The sequence below is a fragment of the Dendrobates tinctorius genome, unplaced genomic scaffold, assembly GCF_039654945.1.
Source record: "Dendrobates tinctorius isolate UK_male_01 unplaced genomic scaffold, ASM3965494v1 ptg000254l, whole genome shotgun sequence".
NCBI classification, from domain to species: Eukaryota; Metazoa; Chordata; class Amphibia; order Anura; family Dendrobatidae; genus Dendrobates; species Dendrobates tinctorius.
Window position 1 is genome coordinate 11374466 of NW_027361921.1, and position 19493 is coordinate 11393958.

Genomic DNA, 19493 nt, shown 5'->3' on the forward strand with positions numbered 1-19493 from the left:
ACGAACACACAATTGCTGGCCTTCGGCCTTTGGGACCCGGAAGAAACACACAGGATGCAAAGACATGCAGAGACAATTACTGTGCTTATTTTAATGGTCCCAGTGCTGTTAATTGGCTTCACCAGAACTTATAGTGGACTACTACTTATATAGTTAACAGTTCTTTTATTTTTGTACATATTTGGATAATATTATGTGTTTTTTGCTTATGGATAATTATGTTTGTCTTCAGTATTTTTACAGTTTTCAAATGCTGTGTCTAGTAAAAAAAATTTTTTCAATAACAAAACCTTTTCTCATTGTTTCTTTTTGTAAGGACACTTACTTATTAATATTATAACCATTGGCATAGACTTGGTACTGGAATCTGTGGTACTTTCTGTGTCGCCACAGGCCAAGTGTATAGATTGTGAAGATTAGGGGTGCTAGAAGAGAGCCTTGGGGGGACTCCAACAGAGAGAGAGGGTGGGATGAGACGGTAGTGTGGGAGTGGGACGCGCTGAATGTGCTTTCATTCAGGGCTGTATCAGTGGAGTGATGGGGTTGGAAACCATATAGTAAATTGTCAAAGAGCATGTTAGATGAGAGATGGGAGGAAAGTTCATCGTGGACGTGTTGCTCTTAAACCAACTTAGCCTCAATTGTATTCTGATAAATACATATAAACATACATATTCCTATACAAACACATCTACACACATATATAGAAACACACATATATACACACACCCACATATACACATTCAAACTTTGAGATACATGTATGAATACATATATAGTTTATTAAATGACCTCAGAAGATTAATAGGAGAAGCATCAATTTCAGGACGCAATTGCATCGCAGTAATGAAGGCCTGTCTTTTTTTTGTGAACGCATTAGCGTTCTCTAATAGCCGCCGCCCACCAAGAACACTGGGCGGAGCTTATGCGTCGTGGGCGTGTTTTAGAACGCTATTGCGGCCTAGTCAGTGTAGAGAGGCATTAAAATGGCGGCCAGGCACTGTGCATCACCGTGGGGGAGGCAGAGGTGTGTTACCTCATTGAAGAGATGCATGCCCGGGACTATGAATGCGCTCAACAATATGATCACCCGGTCCTGCACAAGCAAGCTGTGCTGCGCAGGATAAAGCGTGGCCTGGCCACACGGTTTGGGATTAACCGCTCCACCACCCAGATACGCAAACAATTGGTCGATCTGCGGTACAGGTCGCGTGAACGCCTTGTAAGCATACGCGCATCCCATTGTGGTGAGTGTTGTTATACCCCTCCCCCTTCCCTGGACAATGTAATAATAAATAATTTAAAAAAGGGAAAAATGTAACATAAAAAAAAGTGAAAGAAGGAAAAAAAAGTTTGAACAAACAAAATAAGAAGCTCCCTAAGAACAGTATATTTTGACAAAAAAAAAAACAAAACATTTTTGTATTGACCCGCTCGTAGCTTCCGTTCGTATATTATATATGGAGCATTATTTGGGCACATCATACACTGGAACATCATCCAGGGAGCCCATCATATACCGTAGCATTATAAATGAGCAAGATTAAATATGGAGCATTATTTGGGCACATCATGCACATGGAGCATCATCCAGGGAGCCCATCATATACCGTAGTATTAAAAATGGGCCAGATTAAATATGGAGGATGATTTGGGCACATCAGACACGTGGAGCATCATCCAGGGAGCCCATCATATACTGTAGCTTTAAAAATGGGCCAGATTATAGATGGAGCATTATTTGGGCCCATAACACACTGGAGCATCATCCAGGGAGCCCATCATATACCGTAGCATTATAAATGAGCAAGATTATATATGGAGCATTATTTGGGCACATCATACACTGGAGCATCATCCAGGGAGCCCACCATATACCGTAGCATTATAAATGAGCAAGATTATATATGGAGCATTATTTGGGCACATCATACACTGGAGCATCATCCAGGGAGCCCACCATATACTGTAGCATTATAAATGAGCAAGATTATATATGGAACATTATTTGGGCACATCATACACTGGACCATCACCCAGGGAGCCCATCATATACCGTAGCATTATAAATGGGCCAGATTATATATGGAGCATAATACTGTATGGAGTAATTAACTGTCCTTTTTTTGAGCTGTTGTAGAATTTAAAATAGATATCAGTCATGTCATGTAATTAAACTTTAGATTAATCTTAATGGGGTATTCTTTCCTCCTGCACCTGCAGACCCGGAACCACAGGAGGAGGAGTCAGATGATGAGCCCGAGCAACTGCAGGACTCAACTTCCTACCACCAGCCCGAGGATGCGAGAGGATCGGGGTGGTCCGTCAGCCCATCCCCACCCAAATCTATGGCAGGCGCATCGAGGGTTGCTAATCAGGAAGCCCAAAATCGTAAGTGTGAAATAACAAACACGTACCTGTTAATGTAATCCTTGGATAGAATTAAAGATTTAACTATCCCTTTCCTTTTAAGGAACACCTACAAACCAAGATCTTGTGGCTTCACTGGGGAGAGCAATTGAAGCTTTGGAACATCTGAGAATCCTCCTGCTCCGCTCCTTGGCTGCCCAAGAACAGGGCGGCAGCCACTAATTTTTTTGTTTGTTTTTCTTTTTACCTGTATGGGCACTGTTCAGCCCTGTTATAATAAAAAAGTTATACTTTATATCCGCTGTTGTGTAGTGTTTTTTTGGTTTTTGAGTGTGAGGTCTCAGGAGGTAGATGAGTCATGGGTCACATGATCAGGGGCCTCCATGTAAAATTTGTTTGTAAGTGCAGCCCATTTACTCTGACGTGTTTGTAACACCCTGGTCTACCACATCCATTACATAAACTCACATCCATAACATCGACGCAGAAATATTGATGCACCAAGACCATTACCCCGCCAAGTTGTCCTGGTAATATGCAGATGCTCAATTCATCAAAGGCTAATGCAAGGTATAATACAAAAACTACTTTTATTAAAAAAAACAACTAATATTTCAACCAAAACATAAGTTAATAAAATGTGAATGTACAATTATTTTACAATATTACAAAACAAATTAAAAAAAATAGTAAGGGGGCGTGGCATGGCGGGCGAGGAGTGAGGACGCACACCGGAGAGCTCCCGCTCCTATTCTGAGAACCAACGATAAAAGAGACTCACCCTGATGTTTGGCACCCCAATGCCCACAAGGAGAAGCCGGGGGAGTGCGCCTACAGGCCCCGTAGCATCTGATAAAGCTCCCCACAGCATCTCCCGCTACTTTGCAGGAGCGGGGAAGAGGAGGACTGCAGGCGCAGGCGCCATGTTGGAACCGGGGCGCAGAGGACAGACGGGCCCGCCGACAGCAGGGAGCAAGGTAGCGGAGGTGGGGGAGTGGAGTGGAGGGAGAGGAAACAGCGGGGGGACCTCCCCGGGATCTGGTAAGGCCTGTTTCACACTTCCGTTTTTTCAAATCCGTCAAAATCCGTTGGTTTCCGTAAAAAAACGGATCCGCCATTTTTTGCAGGATCCGTTTTTTTTGTCCCATAGACTTCCATTAGTGGTTACCGCGGATCCGTTTGCATCAGTTTCCGTCAAAAAAACGGAAACGGATCCGTTTGGCGGACACAAAAACGGAAGTGTGAAACAGGCCTAAGGCGGCCTTGGCGGCTGTGAAGGTAGCGGGGCAGACTTCTCGCAGCGAGGGAAGCGCCACTAAGCCCCTGTCACCATGCGCTCCACAGAGAGACCCCGCAGACAGGCAGGAGAGGTCTGACGCTGATGCAGCCAACAATGCGGCCAGCACAGGCCTAGAAAGGGCCCACCTGTTATACCCTACATCATACTCCCAGGGACGTGGCTCCAACCCTCCGGGCAGCAATCCTGTCACCATAGGAGAGGAGACAATTCAGGTGAGAGCGGACCCCAAAACAGGAGGGAGGCCTAATTATTCCACAACAAACGCTCATCAGGAGAACTTAACGTCTGACATGTCTCCCCAACCTGCTCCTCAGCTAGTTACACCCATAACTTCACAATGCGGGCCCACGACCCCCCTCCCGATGGGACAGCCTATATTACCTACAAGAATCGATCTTGCATTACTGTATAATAAGATAAAGGATATCCCGACGAAACAGGATATGGCACAATACGTTGTTCGCTTGGAATCTTCTTATAAAACGGAGCTTTCTATACTTAAGGATGACATCCAGCAATGCGGAGAGAAAGTTGAATCTCATAACCAACTCCTGACCTCCCTGAATGAAAGAGTAGAGGCTCAGGAAGCTGCCATGGCTGCTCAGGCTAGACAGCTACAGACTCTGGCAGAGATGCTGGACGATTGTGAAAACAGGGGACGCAGGAATAACATAAGAATACGGGGATTACCAGAATCTGTCCCCCCTCAGGAGCTGAAAACCACCTTGAGAGACATTTTCAATTCGGTATTGGATAGACCCCAGGATACCCCACTGGAATTAGACCGTGCCCATAGGGCCTTAGGCCCGCGTCCTAATGCACAGGACCCACCGAGAGATGTGATCTGTCGGGTACATAAGTACCAGCTTAAGGGCGCAGTCATGGGAGCGGCGAGGAGAGCAGGACCCATTAGGTACTTGGATACCCACATACAGCTCCTACCAGATTTATCCAGATGGACCTTACAGAGACGTAAAGCCCTTCGCCCACTATTGGAGGAGCTGAGACAGCAGGATCTTCCTTATACCTAGGGGTTCCCGTTCTGCCTTCGAGTACAGAAAAGGGGCAGAGTGCACTGTCTGAGCCACCCCAGCGGAATCCCAGCATTCTCGGCTGCCCTGGACCTACACGAGGTGGACGTCCTCAACTGGCCACCCCTACCATCCCTTTACAGAATGGATGACGCTCGAGGAGGACAACTTCCCCAGAGACAGCGTCAACCCGGAAGACAGCCCAATAGACATGGACGAGCACAGCTGGAAGGAGAAAATAACTGATAACGGGTTCTTGTGACTTTGAGGGGTTCTCTGCGTGAGCGGGCGGGGGACGGAATGGAGGATAGGCTTTATTGGCAATGTAAGAGAGAGGACTACACCAGATGATGTGAGTGGTCAGTCTCCTCCTTTCCTTTTTCCTTTCCTCTTTTTCCCTCTTTCCTCTCTTGCCCGCCCTCCCCTAGCCCCATCCCATTGTTCCTGGATGGACGTGTCTTTGTGCTGAATATTTACGGATACGTGGTGGGACCACCATCTTATAGAGATTCATTTAACGGGAAATATGACTAATGGAAGTTTCCGGTATCATGGGATTTTTGGGTGTAAAGTTGTCATCACTTTCAGTTTTAATGGTACTGAAGACGAATGCGAGATGCGATATATCAACGATTTAGGGGGCTGTTGAAAATGGTAAATATAAGTTTAAGGGGTTGATCTTCTTGCTTCAGGGTCAAGCGAATATTACTTCATTATAAGGTTGGGGACCGGAGGAGACGGGTCTCCATTTCTCTTCTTGCTGTACACTCACCCCCTTGGAGGTGCTGTCTTGCCATCGAGGCGTACAGCAATTAGCACATACCTCCACCTGGTTTCATGTTATTAGTGGGCGTGTGCTTAATCACACCCGCATTGTTAACTTGTTAACTTTACCGTTACTTTTTGCTTTTCTAGTTTCTGACTCCTTGTCTACCCTTTGTGTTTACCCTAACCTCACCCCACTAGCCTTTCCCCTTCCCACAGCGGGCGCTGGACCCCGGAACGGACCCACCCCTTTGGAGGATGCATGATTCTCTCGACCCTAGACTAAAGATAAGATGCCTGGTAAGACTACCACACCAAAGATCACATTGGGCTCCTTAAATGTCAGGGGCTTTAACACGTCACAGAAACGGTCACAAGTTCTGTACGGTATGCACAAGAAAAAAGTTAATGTATTTATATTACAAGAAACACATTTTAAGATCGGACATGTTCCTAATATATCCAACCGCTATTACACATCATGGTTCCACAGCGCCAACCCGGATTCACGATCGCGAGGGGTTTCTATTTCACTCCACAAGTCCCTCCAACATACTATACTAGACACACTGGTTGAGGTATGACACGGAGGGGAGGTATGTGATCTTGAAGATCCAGATTTTTTCAACAAAATATACCATAGCGGGATGGTACGCCCCCGGCAGGGATCAAATTCGAGCTGTTAGGTCTTTTTTGAAGACTTTAGCTGATTTTGCTGACGGGGTTGTTATACTGGGGGGGACTTTAATTTGACTCTTAACCCGACACTAGACTCTACGCCGGCGAGGTCCTACCTCTCTCCCCGATAGATGGCCTCTTTGAAGAAAGACCTTCATGACCTGCACCTCACCGATGTATGGAGGCTCCTTAACCACAATGTGAAGGATTACACGTTCTTCTCCACACCGCATGACTCGTATAGTAAAATAGATTTTTTTCTTCTTAGCCACTGTGCGCTGGCTTGGCATCCAAAACCGACTATTGGTAGTTTACTGTGGTCGGATAATGCCCCAGTCTTTCTGGACATCAGCCCCCCTGATTCAGGGACGAGGCAGTGGACGTGGAGACTGAACGATAATCTTTTAAAAGATCCTACATGTGTAGCTGACGTTAAAACTACCATAACGACATTTTTACAAGATCACACACATGACGACACCGCTATGCCCATCAAATGGGAAACTCTTAAATGTGTCCTTAGAGGAGTACTCATTAAACATGGTTCCCGTCTGAAACAAATGAAAAATAAGGAAATTAGGGATCTTACGGAAAAAATTCTAATTCTGGAGACGAATCACAAGAATGACTTAAGAGCAGAGACACAAAGTGACTTGATCAAATGTAGAGAAGACCTGAAGGCCCTGTTAAATGAGAAGTCCCGTATCCATAGAAATCATTTTAAAAGTCTCTTATATGGCCAAGCTAATAAATGTGGACATATGCTGGCTAGATTTTTACATCCACGTTGTCAGACCTCATATATTCCATCCCTTCAGAAGCAACATGGACAGGCGACGTTGAATCCAACCGAAATCCTAGACATACATAATGAGACGATATTACCACGCATTGTACAACAAACGGAGGTAACCCCTCTCGGTCACCCCTGGACCCCCAACCGCAAATCGAGTCTTACATACACGATACCGCACTTCCGACACTGACTACAGACCTAACGGAACCATTAGAAACTGATTTCACCATGGAGGAGATTGATGAGGTTATTCGGAGCACTCCGGCCGGTAAGAGCCCGGGACCGGACGGCTTTTCCCCTAATTTTTACAAAATGTTTCGGGAACAACTTAGCCCCACTATGACACAGGTTTTTAATTCCATTACCGGCGAGGCCCCATTTGTTCCACAATCTTTAGAGGCTTTCATCACAGTAATACCGAAACCGGGTAAGGACCCTACGGTGGTGACCAATTACCGTCCGATATCACTCATTAATGTGGACGTGAAACTTTACGCAAAAATTTTGGCCAACAGACTGGCTCCCCTTCTGCCTTTGGCTGTACACTCGGATCAGGTGGGGTTTGTACGAGGAAGGGAGGCGAGAGACGGGATAAACAAGACCCTCAACCTGACTGCACATGCTAAATAAAAAATAAACCAATGGCACTACTGTCGATTGACGCAGAGAAAGCCTTTGACTGGGTACACTGGGGGTTCATGTTCTCGGCCTTACAACAGATAGGCCTGGGGAGCCGCTTCCTACAAAGAATTGCGGCTCTATATTCCAGCCCTTCGGCGAGAGTTAGGGTCAATGGCGCATTGTCAGACCCTATAGTTATCGGAAACGGCACACGACAGGAATGCCCTTTGTCACCCCTCTTATACACGTGGTCATGGAACATTTGGCAGTAGCAATTAGGAAGAACCCCAGTGTACACGGTCTATGGGTGGACCGTGTCCATTATAAGGTTTCTCTTTACGCGGATGACCTTTTATTGTATATATCTCAGCCACACATTTCCCTCCCATCGCGAATGATGGAGTTTGGAAAATATGGTGCAGTCAGTAATTTTAAAATCAATCTTCAGAAAACTGAAGCCCTTAACATATCCTTGGGACAAGCAGAACTTACAAGAACAATGGGGAATTTCCCCTTTAGATGGAAGAACGGAGCTATTCAATATTTGGGCATTCAGATTCCTACTGACATGACCGACCTTTATAAACTCAATTATTTACCCCTTCTGGAATCGACCCTGTGGCGTTTGAGGGAATACGGACGAAAAAATATCTCATGGTTTGGGAGGATGAACTCTTTCAAGATGGATGTTCTTCCCAGATTTCTGTATTTGTTTCAGGCGGTCCCGATCACTCCGCCAAAGGCATTCTTCCAGACCATCAGATCCGCACTGATCCGATTGGTTTGACAGGCTTCTAGGCCCCGTTTAAAATATGCCAGTCTGACTGCCCCAAAGTCCAGAGGCGGTGCAGGCCTCCCTGACTTAGAACTTTATCATAGGGCATCCACATTAGTACGCCTGTTCGACTGGCGATACAGCCATCGCTCTAAACAATGGGTCCAACTGGAACAGACATCCTTTGACATTCCCTTAAGGCACCTCCCTTGGATCCGATGCTGTGATTTTGCAGCAAGCGACTGAGGGATCGACCTGTTTTTTGGTACAGGAGACATTACAACTATGGAATCGCATAAAAATTAAGAAGGGATTAATTAGTGCCCTGAACCCGTTGACACCAATTTTTGGCAACCCAGACTTTCCTCCAGGACGTTCCAGGGACCCCTTCTTGGGCTGGCATATTAGTTCTGATTTACTCTTGGGGCAAGTACTGGTGGGAGGAGATATTCCAACTTTGGGGTCTCTACAAGATCAGTTTCCCACTGAGAGGCTCTCTTGGATGGAATATAATCAGTTGAGATCGTTTGTTCAGAGCCACATAGCTGGTCGTACATCTCGCCTCCCCGAGACAAGACTGGAAAACTTATTACAGCAACAAGAATCCCCTTCCCACTTGATCTCTCTATTATATAGAGAGCTCCATGTTGAGAACTCGGAGACGATCCCGAGCTATATCCGGGCATGGGAGGAGGAGATGGGATGTAGATTCTCGGTAGAGGATCTTAACAAAGCCTACCTATTTACACATAAAATGTCCCCGGCCGGGGGTGCGTAGGAGAAAAATTTTAAGATATTGACCAGATGGTATCTGTCCCCCGTTAGATTAAAGTCTATCTTTCCGTCGGTGGAGGACACTTGTTGGCGGTGTGGAACTGAGAGTGGGCACACTATACCATATATGGTGGCAGTGCCCCACGATACAGCCCTTCTGGAAGAGAGTGTTTCTGGCTTATCAAACAATTACTGGTGATGATGTTCCCCCTTCCCCACAAGTCGCCATCCTCTCGATCCTCCCAGGCTCCATATCAGCTCAGAAACGGAGCATTCTCAGATTTTGTATAACTGCAGCACGTATGGTAATCCCACGCCACTGGAGGGCAACATCACCTCCAACCATGGCGGAATGGGTGTCAGAATTTGCAGAAATTTTCAGAATGGAAGAGCTGATGGCCGAGATGGAGGGGGACAACTCCCGCTTGATTTGTACTTGGCATCCATGGATCTTGTTCAAAGAAACTGCTGGGCTGCCTCGACTGGTTGAGGAGGCTTCTTAGGGGCCGGTTCGGGAGTCTAGCGCCCAATTCCCCTCTTTCTCCCCTTCCTCCCACATTCTCCCTTCTTTACTACCCCTAAACGTTCCAATTATAATTTTTGTGTTCTTTCTTCCCCCTCTTTTTTATCTTTCTTTCTCTCTCCTTCTCTCTATTACATACCCCCACTGAGGAATGTAAAAGATATTTCGAACGACCGCTACTGCACTGTTCCTGGCCATCTATGGTATTAAGAATTAAGATAATGAGAGGAAGGTTTACTCCCCTGGCTGCACCATTTTATGTAAGCAGAATGTTTAATGCAACCCATATGGTGGGGTTAATTAATACTAAGGGCCAATCATTCGGGTGGAACTTGGGTAGCGACAGTGGATCTGGGTATACTCAACATGCATTCTATTGGGAAGATGCGAAACTTTACCTTAAGCAGATGTGATAAAGTTATAAGGGATTGTTATAATGTGAAATTGTTCAGATGATGTACAATCTTTACCATTTTGTATGTTTATTTTGTTTACTCTGTCTGTCTATTTGATTTTTCTTTCAATAAAAATAGATTCAACATAAAAAAAATAGTAAAACGGCGCTACAATTCCTGGTACTGGATTTCTTCAGTCGAATATCCACGCCTGGGCGGAGAAGACATTTTTGTCAAAAAAGATTGGGGAAAAGCGGGATACTCTGGGGGGTGCGGAAAACACGGTTTTGAGGAGGAGCAAACCTCCGCAGGTGTGCTCCGAAGTGGCTCCGGCATTTGTGTCTATGACTGTTCAGAAGGATCACGGTCGAGCGTACTTCGTACAGTTGAAGAATCATCCATTTGTCATTCTTCGGCTTTACTCAACGTTTCAAAGATCACCCTTTCGGCGTGTTTCCTTTGTTGAGCATCCAGCTTTCCCAGTCTATCCACCGCAAAGTTTGCAAAGGTGTCCATGGTGGTCTTGGCCTGATTAGCCATAATTTGATTAGCCAAAAATAGCAGGTCGGGGGATGGCTGCACGGCGGCCTTTCTTTTTCGTGAAAGTGGTCGACGACGAGGTAGAGTAGAGGGCGCTGGGTCTTGACTATACCCCTCACAAGGGTCCTCCACACTGTTCTCAGTACAAGTTAGGTCAGCAGTTGTTGGAGTCCCAAGTTCTTGGCTATGGGCCTGCAGAAAAAGAAAATAACGGTTAAAGAAAAACACAAAAAATTATCTCTGAACATCATGCAGCACACCACATAATTAGTTGGCATTGGATTTCTCATGCACAACCTTAGGTTAACTCAAGGTAATGAGAACAGTCAAGCAAAAAGAGATTATTAGTGTACTTATCTGAACTGGCAGGGAAAACATTTGTAAACTGCAGAATTAAACAGGCAAAACCTTTGTTACTTTTTTCAATTCTACGATACAAATGCACATACAAATTTAAATTGGTATATTCTGGAAAGCAAAGAAGGTACTTACATCTCCAACCGGAGAATCTTGATCAATATGGATCGCTGGGTCTTCATTCAAGGTCTGCCGCACCGAAGATACTGTTGGCCGTGGTAGCTCCTGGTCACGGGTGAAGCCAAGTAAGTCATAGTACCACAACGAGGGCACACAAACCTCGTCTGTGCCGGCACCAGACTTCCTTGACTTCTCCACTTTGTTTAGCTCCTTTTTATAGACAGTGCGTAGACCTTGGATTTTTTTGCGAACAAGACCTTCATCCACCTTCTCGGCCGGATTATGCCGCTTGAAGAGGGCAATCATCTCGCATGCCTCCCGTTTTTTAATGCGATTACTGTAATCGGCCGACTTAATTTGCCAAAGGCATGGCAGAGACCGATACAGTTCGATGAGTTCACGAATAAACTCCTCTGTATTGTAAGACATCTGAAATAAAGAATAGCATATAGTGAGCATACACGAAAAATGGGAAAAAAAACCATAAGAAACTTTGAAGCGCAGTACTGTACTCATGATAAAGTGAGTGTGCAAACACAAGTCCACCTAAAATGGCTGCCCATCCACAGATAGAAAAAAGCTTTGCGGCTTAACACGTGTTTTCACGGGTGTGTGAACACAAGGCCACCTAAAATGGCTGCTATTGCAAAAGCATATGGACACAGATAGATGCCACGCCCTCCCTCCCTCACTAATGATCACTTCTGTTAATTTGATGCTGTTCTTTAAATTACAGCTCATTTGAGACCCCTAATACACCTACCGTGCACAAAGTATAGTTGTCCAAATAATCGTGGAAAAAAAATGGAATTCTGTTTGTAGTCGCAACCGGAGAACGCTAATAAGATCTTGCAGGAACAAAGCTGGCAGGAACAAAGAACGCTACAATGATCTGTAATACGCTGGCAGGAACAAAGAACAGAAGCACTGTGAGGTTGCCTTTTCATGGGATCAAACAAAGAACAAAAGCTCTGCCAATCAGAACGCAGTAGTGACCACCAATTGGAGATTAGGGGGCGCCGAAAAGGCAACGCTAATCCACGCCTGGGTGCCTGCAACGTCACAGAATACCACCCTCATCGTGTACTGCATCGTCAGAACAAAAGTAGTGTGACAGGGTTTCAATGACTGCCGAGATCGTTACAAAGGTCGCCATATCATTGCAGCGTCGTTGGGAAGATTGGTCAGTTTGACATCTCACCAGCGATCACACAGTGATGCAGCAACGATCCTTATCTAGTCGTATCGCTAGCGGGATCCCTGTAGCGTCGTTATGTATGACTGGGCCCTAACCTCTTCAGGCCCACATTCTTGTGCTAGAGATTCTAAGATCTCAATAGCTTGTCTTTCCAAAGCCAACGTAGTTGCATAAGAAGTGTCATCCTCCCCTTTAAGGTGAAGCTTCTTCAACACAATTTTTCTGGCAAATATATTAAGATCCTTTATCGCAGTAAAGGAATTTAGACGAGAAGTGGGAGAAAAGTTAAGACCCCTTTCCAGCAATCTAATCTGAGATATTAAAATATGTGCTGATAAATTGATCACCTTCAATTGATCCTTAGATTTCCTCTGTTTCTGAGGTCTCTGAAACATGTCATGATATCTATGTCTTCCTTCACTCCTCAAATGAAAATCTCTGCCATACCCCGTATCACTGGAGGAAAGACCACTTTCACTTCCTGAGACACTTGAGGTATCAGATTTATCCTTAGAAATTTGTTGTGTTGAAGTGTCCGTTCTTTTGGGTTGTTGCCAATGATAAATTTTATGAGACTCAATCTTTAGAGTCTCTTGAGAATTTTTTAAGCTTTCCTTGACTTACATCCTCCTCCCATCTGTGAACCTCTTTACTGAGGTCTTTAAGCCACGTCTCTAGCAGTTCTTTGGACATATTATACTGCAAAGATTTGAAAGTGGACTCCAGCTCACTATCAATATTTTTCAATGTTATAGTATTATGCTCCACTATAATTTTAATAAAATCCAGCGAGCATATAGATGCTGCGTCCATCCATCTGTTAGTCAAATCCTCATTTTGTAGCTCAAAAGTGGGATAGAGCTGTACTCTAAGACCTCGGGGTATAATTTTCTGACTCAAATTATTCTCCAAAGTTGCGCGGTTCCACCAAATCTTAGTTTTTTTTATGAAGGGCATTCTTATATTTGAACACCAGTTCTTTGCTAATAGTGCTGGCATCTTGTGAAATATGACCGGCATTATGCTTAAATATATCCTCTGCTTTAGTGCGCCAAGTTTGGTCCTTGGCTCTGAAATCCATCATCAGGACTATCTGTTTCTGAAAAACAGTGATAAACTTAATCAAAGTCCAAAACTAATACACAGCGCACTTCGCTCAAGTGTTATATACAAATCCCATAACAATATATATGGGACAAAGAAGCTGTAAGGTACTCCTGGGGTGGACCCGCTAGACCGTGGCAACGAACCTCCCCGGGGCGAGCTGACCAGGTGGACCACCCCCTATACAGGGAGTGTTTGGGGCAAACCCGCGGGTAACTATTACCACGGCAGCTGGTACCCAGGGGATGTATAGACAGACAGGTAGACCCGACTTGAAGACACAGGACTGGCGGGCACGGCTTGGAGACACAGGACGGACGGGCACGGCTTGGAGACACAGGACAGGCGGGCACGGCTTGGAGACACAGGACAGGCGGGCACGGCTTGGAGACACAGGACAGGCGGGAACAGCAGGCACGAACAGAAGGACACTGGTGCGGGAACAGAACTGGACGGGACACGACCACGGACCTCCCGAGCCTAGGAGAGAGGACAATGGAAAAGGCAGATGAGCTACGGGCGAACAGGACGCAGGGGCGTACATAGAGAGCGGGCCAGAATCACTAACGAAGCGCAGTGATAATCAGGCACCGCCAGCAGGAAGAGGCGGCCTGATATAGCGGAAGTAGTAAGGCCTTCCGGGTCGTGACCTCTAGTGCAGGAGAGGAAGGCGCGCGTCCTCAGGAGGAGGAGGAGGCGCGCGTGTGCCCGGGCATAGTGTGTGCGCGCGCCCGCCGAGGGGGGGGCGGGAGCGCGCACCAGGCGCGGTCCAGAAGACCGGACGGACGCGATCGCCGGACGGAGGAGAGGAGCCGGGAGGGACCGCGGAGAAGCCCGAGGCAGCCGGTGCCGCGGCGAGGAGGCCACCGGCGAGCGGGTAAGCTGCGGTCGGGGGGAGGCAATGGGAGGAGTGCGCGGCAGCCGCCACGTGACAGTATCCCCCTCCTTATGCGCCCCCCTCCGCAGCCTGGAAAAAAATTTAGCCAAGATTCGAGGAGCCTGGATGTTCTCCTGGGGCTCCCAGGACCTCTCCTCGGGGCCAAAGCCCTTCCAATCAACCAAAAAAAAGGTTCTCCCCTTTTGCCTCCTCATGGCCAAAATATCTTTAACCTCAAATACATAGTCTGCGGAGACAGGCGGAGGCGAGTGAGGAGCCGTGGAATGGAAACGATTGAAGATGACTGGCTTTAGAAGAGACACATGAAAAGCATTAGGGATGCGGAGAGAGGCGGGAAGCCGTAGTTTGTAGGAGACGTCATTAATACGGGACAAGACCTCAAAAGGTCCAATATAGCGGGGACCCAGTTTATGGGAAGGGATCTTGAGGCGAATAAACTTGGAGGCCAGCCAAACTTTATCACCTGGGTGATATGGCGGGGCATCCAGGCGCTTTTTGTCTGCGTGTCTCTTAACCCTGTTACGAACCAACTCGAGAGTGGCCTTGGTCTCCTGCCAGATCCTGGAGAATTCACCGGTCAGAATATCAGCCGCCGGTACACCCGAGGCAGGAGGAACCGGTAGAGGTACACCAGGATGTTGCCCGTAGACGACGAAGAAAGGGAACTTGCCAGAAGACTCACTGACGTGGTTATTATAGGCAAACTCAGCCCACGGGAGTAATTCAGACCAGTCGTTCTGGTGGACATTAGAAAAATGCCGGAGGTAGTTCACCAAACTCTGATTCGTCCATTCTGCCTGACCGTTGGACTGTGGATGGTAAGATGAGAAGTCAAGAGTGACATCCATCGATCTGCATAGGGCTCTCCAGAAGCGAGAGGTGAATTGGACTCCTCTGTCCGAAACAATATGTTGGGGCAGTCCATGAAGACGGAAGATGTGCTGAACGAAAATCTTCGCCAAGGCTGGTGCCGATGGCAAGCCGGGAAGAGGGATGAAATGTGCCATCTTAGAGAACCTATCTACCACCACTAGGACGACAGTACAGTTGGCAGACTGGGGTAGATCCGTAATAAAGTCCATGGCAATGTGTTGCCAAGGAGACGAGGGTACTGGAAGCGGGTGTAGAAGACCAGAAGGCAGCTGCCTAGGCACCTTGATCTTGGCACAGGAGAGGCAGGAGGCGACGAAATCCCGGACATCCTGGGGAAGAGTCGGCCACCAGTAGTAGCGGGACACCAGGAGAAGTGTCTTTTTAAGCCCGAGATGGCCAGCCAGCTTGGAAGCATGTCCCCAGTGTAGGTTTCGTCTTCGGTCCCTCTCCGGCACAAAAGTCTTGCCAGGTGGAGGTGAAAGGAGAGAAAGCGGTGCCACCGTGATGAGCCTGGATGGATCCAAGATATGAGCGGGTTCCTCTTCGACATCTGCAGAAAGAGAGGACCTGGACAATGCGTCAGCTTTGAGGTTCTTGTTACCTGGACGAAAATGCAGATCAAAATCGAATCGACTGAAGAACAGAGACCACCTGGCCTGTCGTGGGTTGAGTCTCTGTGCAGACCGAATGTAAGCTAGATTTTTATGGTCTGTGAAGATTGTGAAGGGATGTACGGCGCCCTCCAATAAGTATCTCCACTCCTCTAGAGCTAACTTGATGGCAAGTAGTTCTCGGTCTCCGATGGAATAATTCCGCTCTGGGGTGGAGAAGGACTTGGAAAAGAAACCGCACGTAATAAGCCTACCAGAGGGAGACTTTTGAGATAAAACCGCTCCAGCTCCAGTTGCAGATGCATCCACTTCGAGGACGAACGGTTTGTTGACCTCAGGACGATGGAGTACGGGTGCCGTGGCAAATGCTCGTTTCAGAGACAGGAAGGCTTCCTCTGCCTCAGGGGTCCAAACCTGCGGGTTGGCTCCTTTATAGATCAAAGACGAGATAGAGCCAGCCAACGAGGAAAAATGGGGGATGAACTGCCGATAGTAATTTGCGAAGCCGAGAAATCGCTGAATGGCTTTCACCCCTTGGGGACGTGGCCAGTTAAGCACGGCAGACACCTTCTCTGGATCCATACGCAAGCCAGAGTCGGAGATGATATAGCCTAGAAATGGAAGGGAAGACTGTTCAAAGGCACATTTCTCCAATTTGGCGTACAGGCGATTCTCCCTCAATCGGAACAGTACTCGGCGGACATCTCTTCTGTGGGTGGACAGATCGGGAGAGAAGACAAGGATATCGTCAAGATACACGACCACACAGGAGTACAGAAGGTCTCAGAAAATGTCGTTCACAAATTCCTGAAAGACTGCGGGTGCGTTACACAACCCTAAGGGCATGACGAGATACTCGTAGTGTCCATCCCTGGTGTTGAAGGCGGTCTTCCATTCATCTCCGGAGCGAATACGGATGAGATTGTAGGCTCCACGGAGATCCAATTTAGAAAAGATTCGTGCCCCTCGTAGCCGGTCGAACAACTCGGGGATGAGAGGTAGAGGATATCTGTTCTTGATAGTAATCTCGTTAAGACCTCGATAGTCAATACAGGGGCGGAGAGACCCGTCCTTCTTGACAAAAAAGAAGCCAGCTCCAGCGGGAGAAGATGACTTCCGGATGAAGCCTCTGGCCAAATTCTCCTGTACGTATTCAGTCATGGCCTGGGACTTGAGTGGACTCAACGGATAGATTCGCCCCCGGGGCGGGGTTGAGCCGGGGACAAGCTCGATCGGGCAATCATATTGCCGATGCGGTGGAAGAGTCTCTGCCTCCTTCTTATCAAAGACGTCCGCAAAGGCCCAGTAGGCCGAGGGCAAATCCGCAGGGCCCGAGACCGGAGACGAGCATTTGAGGGGTTGTACTGGACGAAGACATCTAGTCTGGCAGAAGCGGCCCCAGCGAAGAATGTCTCCGGACCACCAATCCAGGACAGGTTCATGCATCCTCAACCACGGAAGACCCAGGAGCAAGGTGTGGGATAGAGACGGCAGCACAAAGAAGGCTATTCTCTCACGGTGCAGGACCCCGATCTGTAATTCCAGCTCTTCAGTGACCAGTGTAACGGTCTCGCGCAAGGGAACGCCGTCGACTGAGGCTAACTGCCGGGGAACCTCCAAGGACCTGACAGGTATCCGCAATCTCTTCACCGCCTCGAGTTGGATAAAATTTCCAGCAGCCCCTGAGTCAATATAGGCTATCTCCGAAAAACGTTTGGAACCCTGGATAAACAAAACAGGAAGGGTCAAGGGTAGAGAGGTATCAAAGACACCTAGGGAGGCCTCTCTTACCTGTCCTAGGCGGAGGAGTTTCCCGGCCTCACAGGGCAGGAACGCAGGAGATGGGAGGCGCTGCCACAATAGAGACAAAGACCATGAGTGAGTCTCTCCTGGCGGCGTAGCTCCGCGGGCCTGAGTCGGTCCACTTGCATGGGTTCAGGGACTGACGCCGAGGTGGAAGGCCGCGAGCGGGGAGGACTGCGTGTCGGAGGAGAAAAACGAGTGGGCCTTCTCTCCCTGGCGACCTCGCGGGAACGCTCCCGGAACGCAGATCAATTCGTGTTGCCAGCGAGATGAGATCCTCCAAAGACGTAGGTGTATCCCTGCCTGCCAACTCGTCTTTGATTCGAGCCGACAAGTCACGCCAAAAAAGCCCACACTAGAGCCTCGTTGTTCCATCCAAGCTCAGAGGACAACGTACGGAACTGGATGGCGTACTGTCCCACAGAGAGAGTACCCTGGCGAAGGCAAAATAAGGACTCGGTGGCGGAGACCAGACGGCCGGGCTCATCAAAGACCTTACGAAATGTCTCCAAGAAGGTCGCGAGCTGGGAGACTATCGGGTCATCACAAGGGATTTACCCAAGCCAGTGCCTTACCCTCTAAGTGGGATATCATAAAGGCCACCTTGACCCGGTCGGAGGGATACTGCAGGGGTGCCAACTCGAAATGCAACTGGCACTGGTTAATGAACCCCCGACAGAGCTTGGGATCTCCGCTATAGCGTGGGGGTTTAGCCAACCGGGGGGGAAGAATGAGGAACTGCCACCGGCGCAGGGACAGCGGCCGCCGTCTGTAGAGCTAATAAGCGGTTATCTACTGAGGCTATATAGTTCAAAATGTGGGCCTGGGTGTCGCGCTACTGGGCAAGTTCTTGCTGCAAGCCGGAGATTTGGGAGGCAATCCCAGGATCGGAGGTTTGCAAAGAAGAAAGTCGGGACTCCATTGATTTGAGGAACGACATGATCCTCGCCTGATTCTCACGAAGGAACAAAAGTTCCTTTTGGGTCGGGGTACCAGCGGGATCCATGGCCTGATTATTTTGTAAGGTACTCCTGGGGTGGACCCGCTAGACCGTGGCAACGAACCTCCCGGGGGCGAGCTGACCAGGTGGACCACCCCCTATACAGGGAGTGTTTGGGGCAAGCCCGCGGGTAACTATTACCACGGCAGCTGGTACCCAGGGGATGTATAGACAGACAGGTAGACCCGACTTGAAGACACAGGACTGTCGGGCACGGCTTGGAGACACAGGACGGACGGGCACGGCTTGGAGACACAGGACAGGCGGGCACGGCTTGGAGACACAGGACAGGCGGGCACGGCTTGGAGACACAGGACAGGCGGGAACAGCAGGCACGAACAGAAGGACACTGGTGCGGGAACAGAACTGGACGGGACACGACCACGGACCTCCCGAGCCTAGGAGAGAGGACAATGGAAAAGGCAGATGAGCTACGGGCGAACAGGACGCAGGTGTGTACATAGAGAGCGGGCCAGAATCACTAACGAAGCGCAGTGATAATCAGGCACCGCCAGCAGGAAGAGGCGGCCTGATATAGGGGAAGTAGTAAGGCCTTCCGGGTCGTGACCTCTAGTGCAGGAGAGGAAGGCGCGCGTCCTCAGGAGGAGGAGGAGGCGCGCATGTGCCCGGGCATAGTGTGTGCGCGCGCCCCCGGCGCGGTCCAGAAGACCGGACGGACGCGATGAGCCGGGAAGGACCGTGGAGAAGCCCGAGGCAGCCGGTGCCGCGGCGAGGAGGCCACCGGCGAGCGGATAAGCTGCGGTCGGGGGGAGGTAATGGGAGGAGTGCGCGGCAGCCGCCGCGTGACAGAAGCGATCCCAAATGACATAAAAACAATATTTATTGCAAACAATTTTAAAGTTACAAAAGCATATAAAGGATCTTAATCTATTTGCCAGAAAAATTGTGTTGAAGAAGCTTCACCTTAAAGGGGAGGATAACGCCTCTGATTCAACTAATT